The 26,066-nt window shown below is 38.6% G+C and overlaps 2 long non-coding RNA genes across 9 annotated transcripts in view; both read right to left on the bottom strand.

Annotated features, from left to right (window-relative positions):
- Positions 1 to 103: 103 nt before the first annotated feature.
- Positions 104 to 5,164, bottom strand: LOC144033670 (uncharacterized). Of its 2 annotated transcripts, XR_013288030.1 has the most exons (8): positions 3,649 to 5,164; positions 2,898 to 3,039; positions 2,695 to 2,772; positions 2,551 to 2,621; positions 2,385 to 2,436; positions 2,207 to 2,269; positions 1,586 to 1,765; positions 104 to 405 (listed from the first exon to the last, which is right to left on the bottom strand). It is a non-coding gene; the product is annotated as an uncharacterized LOC144033670 (long non-coding RNA). The 2 variants fall into 2 exon arrangements; XR_013288029.1 differs by having other exon boundaries at positions 2,898 to 5,163.
- Positions 5,165 to 5,989: 825 nt separating this feature from the next.
- LOC144033802 (uncharacterized) overlaps positions 5,990 to 26,066 on the bottom strand; it is a 118,306-nt gene continuing 98,229 nt past the window's right edge. For 3 of the 7 annotated variants that reach the window (XR_013288072.1, XR_013288074.1, XR_013288073.1), the window contains 2 exons: positions 11,928 to 11,993; positions 5,990 to 7,083 (listed from right to left, as the gene is read on the bottom strand). This is a non-coding gene — a long non-coding RNA (uncharacterized LOC144033802). Of the gene's footprint in view, positions 7,084 to 11,927; positions 11,994 to 20,262; positions 21,713 to 23,707; positions 23,758 to 23,883; positions 24,781 to 26,066 lie in introns of those variants that run through there. The other 4 variants (XR_013288079.1, XR_013288075.1, XR_013288076.1 and 1 more) reach the window with 4 other exon arrangements.

Below are 26,066 nucleotides of genomic sequence, written 5' to 3'. Positions count from 1 at the left end.
AGGACAGAAAATATGTTTAATATTCAAACATTTATTAGAAATCAAAACACAGTACTTTGTAACTGAATTCTGGGGAGAATGGAGGCAAAGAAAATAACACCCGTTTGGTTTCTGCCTCAAATAATGTTTGTTTTTATTGTATTATTCTTTTTCTTGACAAAGGAATGAAATAAACATGAAATGAACTGTAGGAACATCAGTGTATAAAGCGGTAACCATTTCACTTTGACTGTACGTCAGTCCATAAAAAGACACACTAAATTTGACTTGCGTTCGCAGTTGCGTCCAAGGCACTAGCATTGCTTGGGATGCCACCGTTACGCTAATGAGCAAAACGCAGCCAATGCTTGACAGTAACACCAAAGTCCTGCTGAGTCAGTGTACGGTCAATCTGTCGAGCAGCAACTGAAAGACAAGATTACAAAAGAGAAGAGAGTTAGTATCCAATACAATTTATTGTTTTAGAAAAAAAGCTGTTCTGTTGTTACAGTAACTATCAGTAAGTATTAAGTACCACTTTTTGTTGAATTTGACAATGTTGGTAAATACATGCGATGTCAATATAAAAACCACTGTAGATTTATTTTAGTTAATTAGGACAATTACAGAATGTTGAATGTGCAATGTAACTAGCTACTAGCATGAAAGTGTGTCGTGTATAGTTAGGTACATTGTTTATTTTATTTTCTATTTTTACGACGACTTAAAGAGGGTAATGGTCAGAGGCCATTGTTCAAATTAATAGCACAAAAGGAAAATGAAGTCTGGTTATTTGGAACGTCGTTAACTCGCTGTCTAGCTGGTGAAATTTAGAAGCTTCGGAGCGAGGACAGCATAAAGATGAAAAGGTAAGGGGAGTAGCGGTGAAGAAAAAAAAAATACTGATTTTTACTGAGCTAAAGAAAATAATGTTGACATAATTTATTAGAAATGATTGACTTGTTTTGATAGCCACTGCTGTTGCAGGCAAACCTTGTGTTCCAATAAAATATTTTGCAAATATATCGAGTTGCGTATGCCTAAGCCAGGTCATGCTGCACCTCCACAAATAATGGTGCGACTAAATCCTGTGCTGTGCGAGCAACCAAAAATGTTACTCGCACCAGTGCTAGTAGTGGAAAAGTTAGTGTAGAGCCCTGGCCTGATGGAGTCCATCTTGACTGCAATATATTAATGAAAAGACAAAGATACATATACTAATTGCTGTTTTTGTGAAGTATCAATGATGGGGTTGTTTTTTTTTCATTGATTTCGGAATTGACCATTCTCTAATTAATAGATAAATAATGTCTATGTGGAGCCGCACTTTTAAAATGTGTCTTTTCTTAGTGTTTTTTTTTAAAAGCTTTTTCTGGGAATTTTCAGTCATTCAAAAATATTTTTGGACAATTCAAAACAATTTTTCAGTTATACAAAAATGTTTTCGGAGAGTCAAACCCTTATTACGAGGTTTCGGGTATTGGAAGGATTCTGACTCCATACCCCAGGTGGAGTGATTTTACACAACAAAAGAAAGCAGCTCAGAACATTCTGCTCAAAAACAACTCTGTGTTGTAATAAGTAGTTTACATAGGCGATAACTCACCAAACATACAGTCTTGCATCACTGTCTCCTTGAATGCCTTCTTGCCAATGCAACACTTGTCTTGCTTCCCTGCCCAGTTGTATTCATTTAACAGCCCAGGGCATTTGTCATCACAGTTGCCATCATCCGTCTGATTAGGTTGTCCGAATTGGTGCCTTCAACGACAGCCAGGTGATTAATCTATGAGAGACGACATTATTATTATTATTAATTTAATTTTTGCACTCAACTTTTGTTGATAGAATTCTCCCGATGCCTGAAGATTTTACTTTGAAGTAAATTACATAACCTTTACTAAATTTTGCAATATTCATATACATCACCCCCTCTCCACCCCCCAGATGACTAATTAAATAACTAAATGACTAAAACTGAAAATAAAAATAATACATTTGTATTTCATTTTTGAATTGTATATTTTTCATCCGTTTTTACTTTCACTTTTAGTAATTTACTTATTTATTTAGTCATTTATTTATTTAGGCATTTATTTATTTTGAATTTTGGCAGTTTTGGTCCTCCATAATTATGCCTTACAAATTGGAAAAAAAAAAGAAAAAAAAAAGTGTGCTAAGATTTATGATGATTTGGTTCTACAACAGTGACCTTTGAAAAACTTACCAACTACGAATACAGTATTTCCCTTTCTTCCGGTTGGTCCCCAAGCACCGCAAAAAGGGTTGCCTGAAACAAACAGAAGACCCTGTTCAACATTTTTTTTTCACAATGTGATTGTGTTCTTTCATAATCATAGTAGTTATTATTACTCACAAGTTAAATTAACAATGGGTCTAGGTACCTGTTGTAGAGCTGTAATTGTGTTTGTAGTCTTGAAAAAGTGAGTTGTGCACCTAAACAATATCAACAACACAGCATGTAAGTTTCAAACTTACTGTACAAGTCAGCAATGTGTTACCGCAATAATATCATCACAATCATGTAGTACAGTGCGCAGAATCATTTACCTGTCTTGCGCTACTCCTCAGAATGGATTTTGTGGACAGAACATTTTGAAGAAACACTCAGAGCCTGAAACCTGAGCACAACCGATATTCTATTAATTATTATGTTATCTTATATTATGAATTCTGAAAACATACCAACATTACCTTAAAAAAATTTGCACTTTGCCCTCTTCCTCCTTATAGGTAAGACAGACCTCTGCATGTTCTCCTTCCCCATTAAACCTGTGCCAAGTTATATTCTCTGTCACTAATTTCAACATTTGGATGTGGTGAAAGGTAGTTCACCTAAGCTTTCTTCAGATTCTTAGAAATGAATATTTTGAGTGTTTGTTCACTTGTTTACTTACCAAAGAGGTTCACCAAGCTCTGGCCAAGGTACAACATGCCGTCTTAGTTTGAATAAGTAGTAAATTACTAATTAGCCATCTGGTTTCGAAGACGCTGGCACCACCTGTACGCCATGTGACTCGTCAAAACAGCACAAGTTACCTGTACATCAACAGACAACAAATGATATTAAAAGCAACAAAGTACAACATTTACACCTTTGTTTTATTACAGTGTGAAAAAAATGTGTTCATTATAGGCTCAATAATTAGTAATTACTAAAAAATACTTTTACTTCCCTCAACAAATAAATATCCTGAAGCATGATTCGACTAGATTTCGTGATGAATTAAGTTATATACAGAAGTTAAACAAATTACAGATAAACCTTACATTACTATACAAGTGGACTTAATTTACTTTAAAAACTAAACCTAAAAGAAAACGCTATTCAATGTTCTATCTTCAACTGTTAAACCAGCCTGTTAAAAACGACTGAAAAAAAGATACATTCTTCATGTAAACGCTCCTGTAGCGCTTCAGTGCCGTTCGTTAGCTTACTAGCATATCAGCAACATAGCACACAGATAGGCTTGTAGTAACTCTCATTGTTAAGAGGCCGTCGGAATTAGCAACTTAGCTTCAACGTTTAGGATCATTCGAAACAATTTCTTCACTAAAACCGCCTCTAAAGACCAATATGCTTAGCGACCCAACTGACAATGGACATGGTGATACATATTTGTTTTATTTAATGTAACTTTTACCGACCTGAAACACAGAACGTCGACGTTTGGATTCCCGCTCTTAGCACGGCTGTCGGCAATTTGAAATTCTTCTTCTTCTACGCTGTGTATGACTGTGTGTGTCAGTCTGGTTAGTAGCATGTCCCGCCATCTAGTGGCGTACTGTGGAACAGCGATCCAATAACGTTAGAAAGTACAGTAGATATTTAAATCAACTCGATGAAATTAAAATTGTATGAGATATATAATAGATTTTTAAAACATAACCTGGGAAATGTGTGTAACGCATAAGTCATTCCTCTTTTGTATTTTTTTAATATAATATTATGCACACAATGTACATATCACACAGCACTATAAAAAATACATAATTCAAGCTCTGCATATTTTACAATACAAGCTGAATATTATCCCAGAACAATGTAATATTTGGTGCTAGTGATAATTTGGTACCTTTTTATATGATTATACTCGCAGAGTTGCGTCTCAATAAAATAGCTTCATTACAATATTGCCCCCTAAAAGCTTTACCTCTGAATCAGATTTCCACTAAATGTAAATAATTATCTCTTTCATATGAATATTCATAGTTGTTTTTATTTTAGAATTGTTAGACTTAAAGTTTATGCGTTGCAGGTTGAAACAAAACTGGTCAGATAAAATGAGATTTTCTCTGATCAGCCAGTGAGTGCACCTAACTAAATATTATGGCATTGAAACTATTAACGGGAAAATTTAGATAACCACACACGCACGCACGCACACACCAATGTCTGTGAAGTCAATTCAGTAGTTGTGTCAATATGAAGCCATAAAATATCAAATGTAAAACATAGGAAAATTAAATACTTACCCTTGAATCGCTACAAAGAAATGGTGAACGCACGTTCGAAGAACTTCTCTCTGGAAGCTTCATGAAAGTTCGTTCACAGAATTCACACACAAACTTTGATTGTTTGACCAGAAACATATTGAAATGTCTGTGTGATGATGTATTAAAATTCTTCTTAACATCTGTTATGCAAATAAGTATGTGTAAAAAAAATGTGTGTAGAAAAAATAAATAAATCTGAAACTGCATTTAAGAGTGGGACAAGACTGGCTATACATATGTGGCCCAGAGTTGTAAATTGATAGCTGGGCCAGATGCGTCACACAGCAACTGGCCCACATCCTGTTTGCCAGAGTCAAGCCAGTGCCACCTTTGCTGCTCCTGGGCCATGTTCGGCCCACATGCCTTATGCCAGTGTCGACTGAATGCCACCTGTGCCGGACTTATGCCGGATGTGGGCACATATTTTTGATGACTGGGCTGAAATGCACAAACTAGAAACTCTAACGTGTACAGTTTATTTGGTGGAAATGCCAGGTGTTTCGAGTACATTCAAATAATTTACAAGTTTTGCAAATACAGTGTTCCCTCGTTTTCCGCTGGGGTTAGGTACCAAAAAATACCCGCAATAAATGAAATCCGCAAAGTAGTTAGCTTTATGTTTTATATTTATTATAAATGTTTAAAGACTCTAACACCCCCCACCCACCAACCTGTCCCCAAAATACTTCCCCTCCCCCTCTCCTAGTCAATTTCTCAGCTGAAGGGAAAAAAAAACGAGAAGGGCAAACATAGATTCAACGTTAATTAAACATTGACCTTTCAAACGTTTTAATTCAACCAAAATACAACGTTGATTCAATGTTATCTTTTAAACACAAACTTCAATGTTAACATAATGCTGTTGAATCAATGTTGATTGACCAATCAATCTTCAACCGTAACCAAAAATCATCCATTTTAACCCTAATTCAACGTTGAATAAACATCTTTTGCTATCTGGGTAAGTATGGACACCCTGCTATAACTGGGGCTGTAGTAGTAGTAGTAGTAGTGATGGAAAAAGGTTTGAAATGGTTTCTCCGTATTTTTATGAATATCACAAACCCTGGCAATTGAACAGGGGTGTGTAGACTTTTTTTTGTCACTGTTTGAGCTTTCATGACTACAAGTAGAAAAGATAAAAAAACTCAGTGGGGAGGTCTGGTCTGTCTAGACATACGAGCAAGAATAAAACCCGGAGCTGTTCTAGGGTACTAAGAGGAAGTCTTTTGGAAGAAACACGGCTTCTCCGTATAAATAGCCTGTATAGGGCATGTGTACTGAGAGATTAAGCCATCTTTGAAGTCTGCCATACATCAGTTCAAAACTCCCTTCCCCTGTTCTTAAAGCTAATAAGCTTAAATCTTCCAGCTCAACTCTTCCGACAGCCAAGACCATAAAAAAGACACAAGAGGAAAAAAAAAACCTTTTAATCCCAGCTTTGATGATACATTATGTGCCTGAACAGAACGTTCAAAGTTGCCCCTAAAACTTTTGCGACAAGGAGGCTATCAGGCTGTTGAGGATGGATAAGTTGTCCACATATAACAAAAGCTTGGGCAAGTAAAAGGAAGCAATTCTGATAGGACATAAGCAGGGTATGAAGGAAATGTGCCGATGCCATATGATAATTATATTTCAGCCAAGCCACATTCCTCAGAAGTGACAGCAGCAAGTAATGTAAATACAAGCATAAACTCATAGTGACCCTGTGTTGTGCATGTGCAGCAATCAGCGGCTCAGCAAGCGCGGATTAAGCTCGCAGAAGCTCGGCAGCCGAGGGTGCAAGAAAAGGAAAAATGAAAAGAGTGTGTCAGAGGAAGAGGAAAAGAGGATCATAGATGGAGGTGACAAGAGCTGTGAGGAGAGATGAAATGAAGAGAGGGCGCAGAGTTCACACTCAGCTGTCATTTTCCTGCACAGAGAGCGAAAGGCAGGGAAAACAGCAGTACGAAGATCTGGTTTCTACGGCAACTAGAGGCTGTTATATGCAAACTGCTGTGCAAACTTAAGGAAGGAAGGAGAGGGCAGCCAGTCAGGTCAAAACTCTGAGACGACCAATGACACGAGGGATATACAACAAAAATCCATTTCTCGTATAACATAACAAGTGTAAGACATCGTTGATATCAGATCAAGTTGACAACCTTAGGTTGGATTTGCACTTCGTGGTTTAAGTGACACTATTTCGATTTTTGCTCATAAGTGGCACAACTTGGATTTGTTATGGCAGTGTAAACAAAACAAAACAAAAACATCAACAGCAGCTCCTATAAATGGATAAAAACAGATGAGAATCAGATTTCTGCAGTTAAAATGAAATATTTAATTCTGGAGATTAATTTAACTCAGTGTGTATCTTAGCTTGGAGCAGTCACTGGCAGCAAGATGAATAAACATGGACTATAGGTCGTTTTACTTTCTGATTTACTTGAGGCACAAGCAAGAACTTGGTCCAGAAAAAGACAGGAAGGCAAGAGCAAGCACAAGCTTCCTCCATCAACTGCAATTGAGCAACTGAGCTGATGAAGTTTGCGCCTCTCATTCCTCAAAAAGTGTAGCAGCGGACATGTTGGAAGGGTTCACCTGTAGTTGGAATAGATTAGACAGAAAGTTTTGATTTTCACAATTTAAGGAGAAGCAATCTGAGCTAGCAGCGTAAAAGCTCAATCTCCTGTTTCTTGGCTAATCACACTTGGGACCAGTGTTGCCACAGTTACCTTGAAAAAGTAACTTAGTTACTTTACTGATTACTTGGTTTTAAAAGTAACTAAATTGCGTTACTGATTACTTGATTTTAAAAGTAACTAAGTTAGATTAAAAGTTACTTTTTTAGTTACTTTCAGCAGCTGCCGATAACACCATCTCAACATAAAAATAATGCAGTAGAAACGGAGTTCCAAATACTTTATTGAAAGTGCATTTTTAACATGAAAATAAAGGTTTTTTTTTATGAAAAACAAAATAGGCAGTCTCTCTTGACTTCTTGTAACGTAAATACTTTTTATAAAACAAAAAATAAAAATCTATCCAGGTTGAAAATGAAAATCCCCTAAATTCCTCTATTGTTTGTTTGTTCCGCTATTCCAGTGTGTACACATGTATCAGTTTAAATATTTATTAGTAGTTATTGACAGTTATAATTGTTTTTTGGTTTGTTTGTTTTTTCTCTTCAAAATAAGGATCAGGAAAACAAAAGGTTGATAATTTAATGTTAAATATAAATATTTAACCTTTAGACAGACACCAACACAATTAAACAGAATATTTGCACATTGTGAAGTATTTCAGAAACATAAATTTAAGACATGAAATAAACCTACCGTCCAGCCAAAAGAAATATGAAGCCACCTTATGGAACAATAAATCTATCAAACACATTTTAACCACTTAATATATGCAAAAATATTTCCAAAAGTTCATTTCCCTTTTTAATCAACAATTTTTGTATTTAACAATTTTTTTTCTTTTGTCATCACTTTCATTTTTGGTTAATGTATGACATCTTTTTTTGTTTTTTTAATCTGAGACACGATGATGACCACAGAATCACTACTGTTTATATTTTGTTTTTTGGGCTGTCGTAATCGCGGGCACGTCTCAGTTCTCCTATCTGCTGCTCATGCTAGTTGTAGACATTGACAGGGAGCCACAAACTGAGAAATGAGATACTTGCAGTGTGCTTTTAGCTTAGCTGGTGTGTTGGCTGTGGGACATACCTGTGTGGTTTGAATCCATGCATTGGATCGTCACGGGAGTTATTCTTTTTGGCTCGCGCGCAGTACCAACGCCGAGTGCACCGAGAGGACTCGATAGCCATGGGAAATACCGAGATGTACGGCACCGGCTTCTGCTAACTGTCTCTATTTGTATGTTGTCACTCGTTGCGCGCGCGCGCGCCGTGTCGCGAGCACGGAAACACGGAAGTAGCTTGAATGGTGATGCTACTGAAATGTAAACAAAACAAGTAGAGCACGGCGCAGAACTCTTGCTATTGTTATGAAAACCATAAAGCCTCACTCGCAACCGATACGGTCGTTTAGCTCCCCTTGACGAACGATGGTTCGGTCGAATCGTTTTTTTGTTCCACCCCTACTGAAAACGTAACTTGTCTGACGTCACTCCCCCTGGCGAGAGGGCGGAGACGACCTCATCCCATAATGCTTCACGGACCAGTTGAGGATGGAAATAAATTATTTTTTTTACCACTTTTATGGTCCATAATGCACACTTTTTTTGTTGTGTTGTGTGCCTGTTGGTTAATAAAACTAGTAGTAAAAGTATCATCACTTTTGTTTTGAATGTGCAAACCATTCATGACCAGACCATGGCTGAATTCAGTGTGGTGATCAATGACTTCTGCCTCATCTTCGTAGTTAGCAGTAGTTGTTTGTGACTGTTACAACAGTGAGATAGTTTGCCTTCTTCATGAAAATGTGGAGTCAGATAGTTTGCCTTCTTCATGAAAATGTGGAGTAACGCATTGATTCTCTGGACAGTAACTTTAATCAGACTACTTTGTAGAATAAAGTAACGCGTTAGACTATTAGTTACTTTAGAAAGCAACTTTTTTGAGTAACTCGTTACTAAGTAACGCGTTACCGGCAACACTGCTTGGGACTTATGCTGACAGAACTCCTAGAATGAGGAAAACATGGAAAGACTTATAAACAAGAAGACAATCGCACATCAACATTCTGGAAAGAACTTTAATGTTATCTGGACAAAGATGAAACAAAGATGCAAGAAGTATGTGATGAGTGGCCTACTTGGCAAAAAGACAAACAATCCACAAAGTTATTCATCCACAATAACAAATTGCTTAAAAATGAGCTAAGCTCCTTTTTGTTTTTGTTTTTGCAACAATACTTTGTGCTGTAGCTGTTGAAGCTTCCACATACATTTGGCAAACATTTCTGTTTAGTGGTAGTTCCACTCCCAAAGCGAGAAATTTCAATCACAGCTCTGTTTCTGATGGGCCGCCAACAATGATGTCATTTCCAACACGGCTAACAGGAACTTTTTTTTTTCCTTTTTAAAAAACTCTCAAACAAGTATTTAAACTACAAACTGTGAAGAAAAGTTCAGTAATTAGTACGCTAAATTAAATTGGGCTCATTACATTACCTTTTGACTGCCCCCATATAACGTTTAGTTGACCTTTAATTGGTACCAGAACAAGACAGTTTTGGGGATGATACATGACCCAGTGTGAAAGAGGTTCAAGGACTACAATACATTTTTAAAATGGACACATGGCCCAGAACATTTGTAGATGAGGACAAACATTGTTCGAAATGATTATATGTTAAATTGATTCCATTAAATCCAATGGAAAAAAAAATACAATATTGTTTAATGCAGTGTTTCTCAACCCTGGTCATCGGGGCACACAATCCAGCCTGTTTTCCATGACTCCCGATTCCAACACAGGTGAGGATCGTTATCAGGCTTCTCCAGGGCTTACTGATGAGCTGTCATTGGAATCAGCTGCGTTGGGAAGAGGGAGACATGGAAAACAGGCTGGATAGTGTACCCTGAGGACAAGAGTTGACTGGTTTAATGTGTCAAATTTATTTGACTAGCATGTTTTACTGTATTATTAGCAATGAACCAATTGACCAATTGTTTCATCATATAAAATGAATAGAAACATATGAATAAATACATTTTAAATAACACAATTTTAGGTAGAAGACTGGCTAATTTGCAACAAATAATACAGCACGGGTCAGATTAAAGAACAGAGGCCATACATTGCCCACACCTGGGGCCTCATTTATAAAACTGTGCGTGAAAACCTGCGCAGAAAAGTACGTACGAACGAAACTCAAAACGCACGTACGCAGAAAAAAAAATGAGATTTATAAAACCATGCGTATACACAAATATGCATATCTGCACGCAAGTTCCCTTTATAAATGCCACACGATCCCAACCGGTGTGCGCAGCAGATTCCTCGCCGTTCCCCGCCCCAAGTCCGCCTATTTCACCCCATATTTGGCAATGGAAAGCAACTCATCTGCATATTAATAAGCAGCACGTGTTGGCGAACACCAAATCAAAACAATTTGGACGGTCAATGAGAGGCGAGAAAGAAATCTAAAGTCACCATATTGTACTAGATTTTTCGTGTTACCAGTAGGTCCTAAAAAAATAAAAAAAATAAAAAAGATACAGTACATTGAAACCCTCATTGAAGAGGTCGAGTCATAGAAGGCCAATAAAAGCAAGCAGGACGCAAGTCACAATAATGCCGCCGCATGGCGCACAGAGTCAGATTTTTATTTTTTAAATAAGGAAAGGAATATTAATAATAATACTAATAATAATAATAATAATAATAATAATAATAATAATAATAAATTTTCTTAACTGCTTACACTTGGATTGTTTTTACTCAGACTTACTAAATTGTCTCTAAATTAGGCGATCAATAGGCCGCCCTATTATTGTTAGTATTCCCAATGTGTTGCTTATGGATCTCCATCCAGAATCACGGCTGCGTGGATCGCATTGTGAACGTTTATGGCAGACTTTATTGACGCGCGCATTTATTTATTTGCATGACAAAACCCTATCTCCATAGCAAAGATGCTTGCACTAGACTATTTTTGTAGCTAATTTTTTTTCAGTCCTTATTGTCTTGTGTCAATATAGTTTTATTTAGCCTTTAATGGCAATTGCGCGGCGCGGGCGGATGAAGTTACTATTGGGGCATATTTGCGTGGCGCGATGATGTAATGCGTGCAGTATGTGTCTACATAGTTGCCATTAATATGATTTGTTGCACAAGGCTTTTTCAAGATAGGTGATCAATGAAAGAAAACGAGCGTTTAAAATGTTCATTCGGATGCAGCTTTCCGCCCCACTGCATGCTTGTGACATCCGAGCAACTCTGGAGCAAAACAAACATTAACGTGATCCAACATCCAGCATACATGGCGTTTGAGGAATAGAAATGCACCACAACACTGTGTCGCTGTTTTCCCATGTCTCCAGAATGTGCGGATTGCGTACGGTAGGTCCAGACATGACGTGGAGGTGCGTAAAGTTTCACGTTCACTTCGTTTTCTATAAATACCACCTTTGGCGCAGAAATGTTCGTACGTAGAGTTTTGGCCTCATTTTGATCGTATGCAAGCTTTATAAATGAGGCCCCTGGTCTAAAGACTCCTCCAAGTGTTTTTTTTCTCCATTTGTCCAAGGGCCGTCTGAGGGGTTAGAAGTGAGTGGTTTCCCACATTGTAATGATGTTCAGGCTCAAATGCTTGATCAGCAGCTGACTCTGCAGCTTTGCAAGATAGGCAATCAAAAGTCTGTATAAAAGTTAGAAACTCTTTGTGAAAACTTAATTTGAGATCTTTCAGAGACTCTGGTGACCTTGAAGGGCTCTGTGTGGATGCATCTGCAGAAACAATGAAACCCACCTGAAGATGGAATAGAACTCACGTTCAGATTCCCTGACAATCTTTGAAAGGGACGATGAAACACTTCTATAAAAGACAGAAAAAGATTCAATTATGTTTGGCATGTCTGTATTTTCAAAATGACACAAGAATTTTGATGGAAACATTTTCTCGATTTACATAGAAAAATTCACATGCACAAATTAATACTGTTAATGTACTGTACTTGGATGTTTGACATGAATTTCTACTTTCGTTCTTGAGAAATGAAAGGGAAAAATATTTTCCCATTAGTTGTTACTTGTTAAATTATTATTTTTATTTGTCCACAAAATTGTCTTTTAAAACTAGACCCACTGGAGAGATATTACAAGTGTGAAATTGATGTCTCTTTCCCCGGAAATATAGGACTTTATGCTACACAAAGCTACAAAGCTGTTTTGTTCTCTATATGAAAGTTTTTACATTGTTTTTTCTTTTTCATTCCATCAATGTCAATGATTTAATAATTAAAATTGCACAGGTTGGCTTTTGAGAGAAGGAAGAAAAACGTGAGATAATCTGGACAAAAGATAGGAACGTAATTTTTGTACCCTTTTGTACCCCACTGTTGTGCCATTGCAACCACCAGAATCCGAATGGAACCTCAAGCAGCATGCTAACTAACAAATCAGTGGACAAACTAACCCAAATATGAACAATGACATTTTAATTAGTAACACATTGTATAAAGGTATAAAATTCATAGAGTAACTGCCTTCTATTGGAGATGAATGTCTTTCTCTAATACTTTCCTTGTCGTATGTCTTGCTGCCTCTATCGCTGAGCCCCAACCTCAGATGGCTTCTGGCCTACATTTGCCTGCCGAGCTCTTGAGTGTTTGTGTGTGCGTGCGTGCGCCAAAGCTCGACATGGTTTTACTGGCAGAGCATGCAGGCGATAGATGGATTGGATAAAGACGGCACATGAGCATGAACAATAACAAAATATATTTTCCGTCCATTTATAGTTAAAAAAAAAAAAAAAAAAAAGGAGGGGATAATCTAAATCCCAATAAAACACATTTTAAATGATAGTGATCACATATCAAATTTCTTTAACAGAATAGTAATTTTATAACTCATTTTTGAGGTTTGTGACTGTGTTGCAAATATACAGTATATACCATGCAATCAGCTATTTCATGTTTTGCTCATAATTGGTACAGGTACATTTAGTTTCCAAGCCCCACAGCTTGAATTTTGCATGTGCAGTGTCTGTAATGTGATTCCTGCCCAAATAAAAGAAGAACTCAATCAAGTCATTGTGTGCACTATTGTCCCAGTGTTGACAATTTTATTGCTATATTTAGCGACATTGATGACCTTTCTATTTTCAAAAAAGTCACTCGCAACAAATCTGGAATGACGACCCTTCCCCAGCTACTGGCACGCTTTAATAAAGTGTTGACATGAAATTTAAAAAAGGAATCTTGTCAGAGCTTCCTGACACTCAAAGGGTATATAAATAGAGCCAAAAAATATATAAATAACTCAAATAGCACATCAGTCTGGGGAGAAAAAAATGACTTACCAATGACTGCTTTCTGCAATAAAATGATGAATACACAGATGAATAATTTGATTTGACCAATACATCAGCAGGAAAAAAAACTGTGACAAATTAATTGGCATATTCTCTTACTTTTATACATTCAATAACATTCAGAATTGTATTGAACAAACTACCACTATAATAACAATGTTTTGTTTTTAATTACTCAAAATACAGTGCTCCAAATTATGATGCACAACTGGCTCCTCCCTCTTTATGCATAAAAGCCACAACTTCACTTGTATCCTTGGCAGAATAAGAAATGTTTTTAGGGATTTTCTTTTGACACCATTATAGGAAATGGCGTTAAAAACGGCATAATTTGCATTTTGACTCATTCAAGCTCCTGAAATGAACTTACCATCTCATTCCACATTATTTTAGCCTACAATAAAAATATCACTCTGACCTCTATTTACTAATGTTGCAGACATGTTTGGTTTGAATTAAATGGGTCACAATTGCAACAAGTTCCAAAGAAAATCAGAAATTCAAATTTCATTTTAATGTTATATATACATAATTTAGAACATCTCTTGACGTGGGCGGCACGGTGGTTGACTGGTTAGCACATCCGCCTCCCAGTTCTGAGGACTCTGGTTCGAGTCCAGGCTACGGCCTTCCTGGGTGGAGTTTGTATGTTCTCCCTGTGCCTGCGTGCGTCTTCTCCGGGTACTCCGGTCTCCTCCCACATTCCAAAGACATGCATGGCAGGTTAATTGGGCGCTCCGAATTGTCCCTAGGTGTGCTTGTGAGTGTGGATGGTTGTTCGTCTCTCTGTGCCCTGCGATTGGCTGGCAGCCAGTCCAGGGTGTCCCCGCCTACTGCCCAGAGCCAGCTGAGATAGGCGCCAGCACCCCCTGCGACCCTTGTGAGGAATAAGCGGTCAAGAAAATGGATGGATGGATGGATCTTTTGACGTGGATCGAATGAAAGCATGAATGATGTGCAAATAACAAACTGATAATGCAGTCGTGCGCAAAATATGTGTGCTTTGGTGAGGGTCTTTAAACATATGCAAACCCGTGTGTACCTTTATACCCCGACGTAATAAAATACATTTCATGATATATGATTTAATTAGCCCTGCGATTGGCTGGAAACCAGTCCAGGGTGTCCCCCGCCTACTGCCCAGAGCCAGCTGAGATAGGCGCCAGCACCCCCCGTGACCCTTGTGAGGAATAAGCGGTCAAGAAAACGGATGGATGGATGGATGGATGGATGATTTAATTATCATAATGTAAATGTGATGATTCACTCTTAAAAAATACATAATTCATATGACTTTTTATAAGATCTACGGTGAATATAAAAAAAGTCTGCACACCGCTGTTTGAACACAATGAAACACACATGAGACCAAGATAAATCATTTTGAAGATTTCTTTCAGCCATTATTATGACTCAAAACCTCAATTGAAAAAACTGAAACTATGTGAAAACAACTGAAATAATGTGGTTGCACAAATGCACACCCTTCTTATCACTCGGATGTGGCTGTGTTCAAAATTCAAAAGTCACAATCAAACCCATGTTAAAAGGGAATCAACACACACCTGGCACCATTTAAAGTACCTCTGATTAACCCAGAGTAAAGTTATGATGTTCTAGTAGGCTTTTCCTGATTTTTTTTTTTTTTTTTTTTTTTTTTAAATGCTTTCAAGCACAAACCTGAAGGTTTTGTGCTACCACTGCCTGAGATTTGGAACTGTTCACAATACCTTCCACCTTTGTCTAAAGTCCAGCTTTAAAAAAAAAAAAAAAAAAAAAACATTAAAAAAAAAAATGCTGCATTTCATTGCATGTATGGTGTTCTTTTGGTGTTGACCAGTGGTGTTACTTGCACCAAACATGGAATTATGACCAAAAAGTTCAATCTTGGTTTAATCGGCTCATGAAATAAATAAATAAATAAATAAATAAATAAATACATAAATAAATACGTTTTAGAAAATATGTTATAGAAAGTAGAAAGTTGAACTGAAAAATGCCCTGCGATTGGCTGGCAACCAATCCAGGGTGTACCCCGCCTACTGCCCGAAGCCAGCGGTGATAGGGTCCAGCAACCTCCGCAACCCTTGTGAGGAGCGAGTGGTTAAGCAAATGGATGGATGGATGGATGAACTGAAAAATATATTTTTTTCCCTTTTCCCCAATTGATTTTTATAGGTCTATGTTACATCAATGGTGGAAAAAGTTCATTAACTTTATTCTTCAGGCTTTTAAACAGGGGTGCGTACAATTTTTATAGCCACTGTAAACATTCATCACTGCCCAATGAAAAGCCTCCATCTGAGCTTGAACCCCCCCCCCCCCCCCCCCCCCCTCATAATTATGCTTCTGTGTATTCTCCCGTGTGTACAATTGCCAAACAACAGACTGGAACTTTACACTTTACCAACACTTAACTATCAGATTGTCAAGAAGAACGTTAATATGCAGACATGGAAGTTATGATATGCTTGCTTCAAAAAAAGACTGCATTAAAATCGACATCCACAACATACAGCAATGGCGGTTAAAACATATATAATGATTCTAATGCTAAGTATGTCTAATAATAATTTGTGGTGTTTTTCTTCTATTAAATATATTGCTCTTGGAAAATATAGCAATGGAATATAAAACATGCGTTGAAACAACAGTAAAAAGCAACTAAACAACTTCAATTTTTTTTTTTTTTTGTTGTAATTAAAAAAAAAAAAAAGAAAACGTTAAAAGAATACTAATGTGAAAACTTTTGATAAAAAACAAACAAAACATTTTGAATATTTTTAGACAGTTTAACGAATGCGCTATATAAAAAGCAGTCCATTGTACAGTGGTAGCACAAATGAACACTTTTCATGAACTTTTTTTTTTTTTACACAATGCAGATAATTTCTTTTTTTTTACATTATGGTATAAAAGTATTAGGGCACCAAAACATTTTAACATTTTTTAAAAAGTACAACTTAAAAAAGGAAACAAATAAAAGAGCAAAATGATTTCACCCCCACCAATTTTCTTGTCTGTCATCTTAGATTGTTACAGCCCACATTGTTTAGATATTTGTAGTTATTAAGGTTTCATGCATTGAAGGAGGTTTTTTTCTGCCTGAGTTTGAAATGTCCTACTGTGTAAGTGGTCTTTGAACCCACCTTGTGTCTCGTGCCAAATGCAAGTGACGTCACTGTATACTCCTGTTATGATCCTCTCGTTGAGTGTATTGCAAATGATAAGACAGAAATTCAAGTAAAAGCATCAGTATGTTACATGGTATGCGTAATCTGAGTGATCCACTCATTTTTACACGCACAATATGTATCCGTGTTTTAAGCTAGCGATCACTTGATAATGAGATACCCAGATGGCTGTCTCCATATTGTGTTTTACAACAGTACTAAACAGTAATTATAATTCCACATGTACTTGTGGATGAAATGTATAAGCGCCCACTCCATAGCCAAAATGGTATTTTAGAATTACAGCATTGTGCAATTTTTACCGGCTATAATTCATGGTACAGTACTAGTAGCGCTACTTGCTGCAACATTGCGTTGCACCATTCTTTTTGTTGAAACTCACCAAGCTTACTTTTCCTCTTTGTAAAGAATTTCTTTAGCTAGGTTTCTTTTTGGTCATTTTCGTCGCATGGTTAGCTTGGAGTGAGTGAAGTGCCATTAAGACACACAAAATGTGATGTGCTACATGTATTTTGTAATTGAAATGGTGGCGCTTTCCTTTCTCTGTGGCCCTTTGAAACTAAATATTTTTGTCAAAATACTTGAAAGGAGCTGCAAACAATGCTGAAAACAAGAAAAAAGTCCATTTGATTTTTGTTTTTCAAAACACGATTAATCATACATGACATTGTTGCTTCCAATCATCCTTTTCAAATACTGTACTGATGTTGCCCTTCAAGTGAAGGCCAGTGCAGTTAGAATAAAATACGCCACATGAAACATTGTTAATATAATGTCTTTGTGCAGACAGACTGAGCCAAGGCTGATCACATCTCCATTCTCACCCAGCACAATATCTATTAATCATCCACCATTTTTTTGTTCAGCCTTTTGATCGATGTGTCTGTGAACGTAGCAATTTTCCAACATGATGATTAAATTTAATCCAACACGATGTGAATGTGAAGGGCAACACCACAGACGACACCAAACCCTGGCCCCGTTTTTGGCTGAACACAAAAGCCTTTGAAGCTGAGAGACATTCACATGTTACTGTGAGTATAATTTTTGTTTGTTGGAGACATTAACTGCTAAATGATTTAATGAATGAGGTGAGCGGAGCCTGAATAATCTGCTAGTACTTGTATGATCTAGTTGCTGACAATCCTACTTAAATACTACTTTATTGTGGCCCAACAAGAACACAAGAACATACTGTATAACGTACCAGCGAATTAATTCCATCATCTAAATAGATATACCTCATGTGTCCAACAATCCTGGCAGGTTTGACTCATTTTAAATGTTTATTTTGAATATTAAAACAAAACAAGCAATTAACAGCAGACAGTGGAAAAAGGAGTGGCAAGAAGTTCGGTCTTAAAGCCATCTTGTTGCTCCACCCAATGTGAACATTATTTACAGCCACATTGTCAAAAGGTCGAACGACGCATGATGCTTATACATGACGTCGCTTCTTCTTGGCCGCAGCAGAGACGACACTCCCAGTACAAAGGGTGTGGCCAAAAAAAAAGCAAAAAGAAAAAAAGAAAAGAAAGAAACTGCAGCACGGTGATTGTCAACTTGACTCAAAGAGCAACAGAGCAGACATATTCGCAGCCAGCAGTCACTGCACTCCACCTGTCGCTCCTCTTGATCAATTATTCAACTTCAAGTGTAATCCAACGGAATCATTTCATAAAACAGGAGTGACTAACTCCCCGGCGGACCGTAGCTTCCACTTATACGTCTGCTCTTCATGGTTGACCGCTTACAGGACCTTCTCAAAAAAGATCCGTCCTAACAGGAATCATATCATTCATCTCCAATAGAAGGCAGTTACTCTATAAATTTTCTACCTTTACACAATATGTTACTAATTCAAATGTCATTTGGTAGGGCACAAAACTTGAGAGCAGCCGAACTGTTTAAAAAAATAATACTGGGGGAAAAATATATATTTGGGTTAGTTTGTCCACTGATTTGTTGCAATGGCACAACAGTGGGGTACAAAAGGGTACAAAAATTACGTTCCTATCTTTTGTCCAGATTATCTCACGTTTTTCTTCCTTCTCTCAAAAGCCAACCTGTGCAATTTTAATTATTAAATCATTGACATTGATGGAATGAAAAAGAAAAAACAATGTAAAAACTTTCATATAGAGAACAAAACAGCTTTGTAGCTTTGTGTAGCATAAAGTCCTATATTTCCGGGGAAAGAGACATCAATTTCACACTTGTAATATATCTCCAGTGGGTCTAGTTTTAAAAGACAATTTTGGAACAGAACGTTGATGTGATCTACAATATTTACAGTCATAATAATGGCACGAACCCAATGTAAAATAACATCCTCAAGAGACAATGACATAGTAGCTGTGCTATGTAAGGCAAATGTACAATATATTTACATCCCTATGTAGTGCAAGGAAACAAAGTAATCACTAATAAATGTTTGTTTGTAAATCAAGTTATACTAATTATAAAGCTATTAGTATCATTATTGGTAGTATTAGTAGTTTTAAAGAAAAATATTTGGATACTTAAGAAGACACGATCAGACAGTATTTTCCTAACTCAACTTGCTGATAAAATTATTTATACTGGAACATAATAAATACAGTGGTGTCATGAGACACAAGTTTAATTCATTCCATGACCACACTCGTAACTCAAAACATTAATATCTCAAATTATCTTTTATTGTTGAAATGAATGATCATTAATCTATTCCAGCCTCCAAAAAACTGTACAAAATAAGTGTAATGTGTTTTTAGGAGAAAGAAATAGCACTGTATATATTAGACTTGATAAACATACAGTAATGACATCATGTGATAGACTTTAAAAGAATTAATTAGGTTTTTAATTAGGTTTTTGTCGCACATTCTCCTTCACTTGTGCCACTCATTGTTATGTACATCTTGGTCACCTGGGAGCAGTATAAGACAAACAGACATATACAACTCCTGTTAGTACATCAGGGTGACACTAATATTAGTTGTTCTTTATTAAGGTAAATAATATACTTCTGTGAGGGTTGTTATATGGTCTGACTGTTCTGGCAATGTTTGTGTTCAGATATGTCTTGCTTAACTCCCACATACATGCTAATTGTTAGCATGCGCCTGTGTCTATGGATTTTTCCCATTGGATGTTAGCGTTCAGGTAGCGGAGGCTATGTTGCTTTTATTACAGAGCTTATAATTATCTTTGCTTCATGTTTAATTTGTTAACCTTCAGAAGAGAGTGGCAATAAGCAGCTTAAAGCCTATTTACTAATTCTATCAGGAAAACCTAATATGTGCCATAAGTGGTCCAATATGGAGTTAAAATGTCAGAAAAACAAAACTTGGAGTCCAAAACATCAACACGTAAGGCAGTGGTGTCAAAGTCCGGTCTTCGAGGGCCTGAGTCCTGCATGTTTTAGAGTTTTCCCATGTTCAACACAGCTGAGTCATATTTAAGCTAATCAGCAAGCTCTGCAGGAGCCTGATAATTATCCTGATCATTGAATCAGGTGTGTTGGAGTAGAGAATCCTCGAAAACATGCAGGACTCAGGCCCTCGAAGACCGGATCTCGACACATGTGACGTAAGGTGTCACATGATGAGATGTCAGGAAAAAAGGAGTTCTCGTCTTCATTATTGAGTGCTTGAGGTAACGAACGCTGCAGGCTGCAGTTGACGGAATCCAAATTTGAATGGAAATTACGGATGCTATCATAGCCAGTTGATCTGAACTGCCTGAACGACAAACGGCTTCATCCACGTTTGAATTCAAACCGTCTGAAATGCACGATCAGATCATAAAATCAGCTTCCCAGGTGCATACGACATTATTTCCATCCAATCAGAAGAAGATGACACGCTTGAATCCCTTTTGTGAAAAATTCAATCAAGGATAACGTTGATAAAGCAGCTTATTGTGGTGGGTATAAGCCCACTACTCCCTCGATCTGTCAGCCTCACTCTGCCACGGGGACACAGTGTACAGACGGTGTGTGTGGAGGAGCAGAACAATGGAGAAGCAAGCCTGAAACCCCTCCAAGCTTATCTACGACACCCTAAGTCACTTCAGGTAATTTTTTGTTCACCAAGCTGTACAAATAAAATACAATTTGGATGCAGAGGGCTGGTGAGAAAAGGAGAGGCGAGGCTTACAAAAGCATTACATAAGAGAATTGCTAAAGCAGCAGATTAGCAGCACAGTGGGGGCTGAAGTTAAAATCCATATTTGTTAATTAACAACAGCACAAATCTCTCTCGGAATCCACTTTGAAGTACGTTCACGTTGGCGCATCATATACACTCGCAGGTCAAAACATTAGGTACATCTGCGATCATAAAATCAAATCGTCTTTGTAGTGGTTTCCGTCATGGCAGACTTTGACTACAAGTAGGACTAAATCAAATCATGAAGCTTTTCTATTATTAGAATATTGTAAATATTATTGTATCTGTTGAGTTCACCTTAATAGCGAAAAGAATTCTCCCTAAGAAAAATAACCCCCATCTGAAAAGCAATACAGAAAAAGGCCAAACTGAATTTCCAGGGTTACAACTATTTCAAACGCCAGCCATAGTCCATGTTGCAGACACATACAAAAAATATTAGAAGAATTCAGGCATGTCTCTTTAAATAATATCAGCATTCAAATAAGCAAGTCATTGCTTAAAACAAAAGACAAGCTAAACTGAATGTTCATGCGTTTACTTAATCACGTTACTTCTGTCTCGCAAACAGCACAAGTTTAGCAAGCGTCAATGAGATAAAATAGCTCTGATGTGACACTATAGAGCAGATATAAACATGAGTCCAATGTGAAGGTCGAACAAAAATATTGCAGAAATGTCCATGAAGAATTGCTCCAAAAATAAGATTGCACAGGGACGTGCATCAGTTCATTTTGGTAATGGTGCAGAAGGTTCAGTGAGGTCAAGCACGTAACGTACAGAGCTGTCATGGTCACGCTCTCAACATTACTCTGTGCTGCTCTCAAGTTGGACAGCTGAACACACACGCAGACCTGATGTGGTCATCAGGAATCTGAAACAATGGCAAATGCACTACATAACTGAGTCATTCGGCTTCACATGCTCATTTTGCTAACAGCTAGTAAATATTTCTTCATCAGTGTCTGCACTTTCTTCAAATTCTGCAAATTCGTCTGCTTTTGTAATAGCAAACACCTGTAGGAGGACTGCGTGAATAATTACAGAACTATTATTTAAAAAGCAGTGTAAATATCTCACCCTTGATTTATTCCTATTTCTAAATTGGATCAGCAAACTATATTAAACTAGTCCAGGTAAATCAAGGGTCACCAAATCCTGTCCTCAAGGACCCCTATCCTGAATGATTTAGATGTTTCACTCCTCCGACACACCTAATTCAAATGATCAGCTCATCAGCCTGATCACAATCCTGATCATTTGAATCAGATGTTTTGGAGGTGGGAAAGATCTAAAAGATGCATGATAGGGGCCCTCCAGGGCTGCAGCTGGTGACCCCTGATGTAAAGTAATCCTTTCACGTTGACCAAACATGTGTCATCAAATCAAAGGCTGGCCAAAGTCGGTAAATAATTAGAGTAGAAACCTTGTTTCAACTCATTACCCCTTCCAACTCACCACAAATGAATTATATACAGCAAGGGTGTCCAAATTTGGTACTTGAGAACCGGCATCCTATATATTTTAAATGTTGCCCTCTCTAAAACACCTGATTGATATGATCAGGATCTTTAACAGGCTCCAGCAGAGCTTGCTGATGAAGGTATCATTTGAATCAGGGGTGTTGGAGGAGGGAAACATCTTAAACGGGGTCATCAGTCAGGTGTGTTGGAGGAGGGAACATCTATGGTCACTAACTCCGGTCCTTTACCCTCCTCTAACACACCTGATTGAAATGATCAGCTCATCAGCAAGCTTTTCAGGTGCCTGATAACGATCCTGATCATTTGAATCAGGTGTGTTGGAAGGAAACATCTAAAAGATGCAGGATAGTGGCCCCCGAGGACCGGATTTAGACACCCCTGACGTCAAAGCACCTCCAATGGCCTTCCACAAGCACACCCCAGTACGGCTGACTGGTTCATGTAGGATGGGGCAAGGTGCAGCAGCCTGATAAGAGCAAAAGCCAAGGAGACATGTGTTTTGCACGAGGAGCCAACTGATCGCTAATTCGGAGAGAGGCAGGGACATGCGCGTGACGGCGGCGACGGCGAACCCCTCTCAGATCCCGAGAGCCTAACCCGTGGACATGAAAGCACAACGTCACAAGTTAGGGTCTCAGGGACGGAGAGAGACACATGACCACGGCGACGACACATGTCCCCTAAGCCTCTTACGCCGTCGCTCTCCTCCCGCTCTTTGTTAGCAAACTGAAAGTTGTTGTGAAGTCAAAGAGGACGAAGTGGCTTAGCGACGCGGATTCCGGCATGCGTGCTTTCTTTGCCAGTAAAAGGCATGCAGCCTTGCCAATTACACATACGTTTCTTCATTACCCACACATCAATTAAGCGCAGCCATTGCCATCTTCACTGCCTGTGTATACGTCGTGAGCATATACAGTAGCTAGTGCAAGTGCCTGCCAGACACAACATTGGCCCCTCCTAACACTTTCACTCTCTGTCCCTCCCCCTCTTCAGTTGAACAATACAACACTTTAAAAATGCCTTCCCTCCTTCAGGTAGCGAGTTTACTGCTGCCGTCCAGCATACCAAAAGTCTGCCACTTATTCAATAAAGCTATAATCATACGATGTTACGATGATTCCAGAGAGTGAGAACCCAAACTTGGACTGCACGATTTCCAAAATACAACAGAATAGCTGCCTGGCATGTTTACCACCACTGCTAAACCTTCCAGTGCTCCATTAGAGCTTCTTCAGCGAGGTCCTGAGCCAGCACTAAGCACATGCAAGCCAGATCACAGAGTTGTACGCTTCCATCATGCAACCACAGTGGTCTGAAGCACAGGAAACAGATGGGAAGCTGAAATGGAAGTGGGGAGGAAGCGTATTCCACTGGCAGTCACTCACCTCCTTTTGAAACGGGAGCCTCCTGCTTTTTCGTCTCCTAGCTCACTTGCCTGCTCAGAAGAGGAAGAAGAAAAAACAGGCAAAGAGAGAAAGCTCAGATTTAAAGTTACAGCGGCACACCAAGGATATTCCAGGTGGTATCAACAGAAGTTTGCTTTGAATAAGAATGACTTCACCAAAAGCGAGACAGTCGTTTCAAGCAGGCTGCTAACAGTCAGCTGTAATAAACCCGAGAAGAGTGATGGCAGAATCAAGAACGAGAGGCATGAGATGGGTGCGAGACCGAGCCCGAATGGACCATGTGTACGCTCTCTCTCCCTCCCTCTATCTTTGGTCTCCCTCTCTCTCCTCTCTCTGTCACTCGACACAGTGCGAGAGAGGGAGACTAAGCGATGTAATTCCTCTTTCTGGAAAATAGGTGGAAGTGATACACAAGCGTCAGATGTTGAAAAAGTCGAGTCGAAATGAGCGAGAGTCGAGCAACAGCATGAGTGAGGCTTGCAGTCGGCTGCACAGTGCCAGTCAAGCATACTAGTATGCAGCCGCACTCACTAAGCGGAGAGGAGAGTTGGAGGTGGGGGTCGAGGGGACACACACACCCACACTGAAACACTCTTTCACCTTCCTTGCATCGGCACCTACACACTCATTTAGTGTCTGAACTTGAAGTTTTAAAGTTTTAAGGAACAGAACTGCACAAATCTCTTCCTCGCCCCTCTTATTGTATTGTTCCTCTTTTTTTGATCAGCAATGGAAGGGAGAGAGAGTCATCGCCTCCCTTTTCAGCCTTGTACTGTATTTGTGTTTAAAATTTTACCCCCCTTTCATAATTTTCCCTGTCGTGTTTATTGGTAGGAGGTGAAAAAACAGTGAGAAAGGGAGGAGAAATATTATCCATTAATTTGCCCCACAGCTGTAATCAGTTACAGCGAGAGGCCCACTCTTTCTTCCATATCAGATGAGGGAGAGAGGTAAGGAGAGAGGGAGGAGGAGAAGGGGTGGACCTTGTTTTTTTCCACCTTGCCATTGTCAGATTTGCACCATTGAAGGAAATCCTCTGCTGCCCTCTGCAAACGCAATCTTTCTTTCTTTCTTTCTTTCTTTCTTTCTTTCTTTCTTTCTTTCTTTCTTTCTTTCTTTCTTTCTTTCTTTCTCTCTCTCTCTTTTTCTTTCTTTCTTTCTGGCTCGACATCAATCCCTTCAGAGAGTGAAGTAGAGGCTGACAACGTATGAGTGAGATGGGGCCGCAGAAACATTGCTACATGATGTGCTTTGGCTTATAGAGGCTACATATAATCTCCACTGGCTCCCCCAGGCTTTGGTGCGGAGAGAGAGAGCGAGAGAGAGTGCGAAACAGAGAGAAATGAAGAGAGGAGAGATGATGGGGGAGGGACAGATGGAGCCGAAAGGGAGAGTGGCGACATACAACCAACTGTAGCCTCAAATCAGCGACAGAGGCAAAGTGAGGCAGGCAAGTGTTTGCGATCACATTGGCCTTTTTCTATTCTTCTCATCCTCCCTGCTTGTCTGCCTGCCCGAATGGGCGTGTCTGGATCCCGACTCATCTCGAAGCCTCTTTGACTCGGAGCATAGGGCGCCGTCTTCTTCATGCAGCTGCGTTTAAGGCCAGACAATCGTATCTGGATCGATGGCACGCCCTCTACACTCTCATGAAAAAAAAAATAATAATAATCACTGATGTTACCGGTTTTAAAATCACTCTGGCTGCTGACACAGATTTGCATGTGCTTGCTGATATACACGCACACACACACTCGCATAGAGAATAGATAGTGCAAGAGTGAGACAGGACAGCTCCCCACATTTATCAGTTGCTTTGTGTCCAAATAGAGCATGTCTTGGGTGACATGCTAATATTAGCTGCTTTGATGGTAAGAGCCTGCAGCAAGCAGACAAAGCGTCACACGTCTGTGCGCACACACACGTCTCTCACACACGCACACATGCACATACACACATTACACTACTCTGTTTCTGCACAAGACAACCAGAATTACAGTAGATCTAGACTACAAAAATCACTGGCGTCGAGCCACAAGATTGTACTATCAAAATTGTTGCTTTTCAGGAGACCTAAAAAATGATATGTTTCTTTAACCTTCAACCATTGCATCCTCAAAGAGAATACGGCATTTTCAACACTTTAGATTGGCAAATAATTTCTAAAAATAACACCCACAAGTGGAAAGATTTAGATTTATGAGAAAATATCATTTTTAACACATTGGGACTTATGAGGTTCAGGCCCGACACCAGCAATATGTTATTCCGATTTTTTGACATGCTTCTCCTTCTACATAATTCATCTGGTTCACATCAATCCAACTTCAACATATTC

The sequence above is a fragment of the Festucalex cinctus genome, chromosome 13, assembly GCF_051991245.1.
Source record: "Festucalex cinctus isolate MCC-2025b chromosome 13, RoL_Fcin_1.0, whole genome shotgun sequence".
NCBI lineage: Eukaryota > Metazoa > Chordata > Actinopteri > Syngnathiformes > Syngnathidae > Festucalex > Festucalex cinctus.
This window is presented reverse-complemented; position numbering and strand designations above follow the sequence as displayed.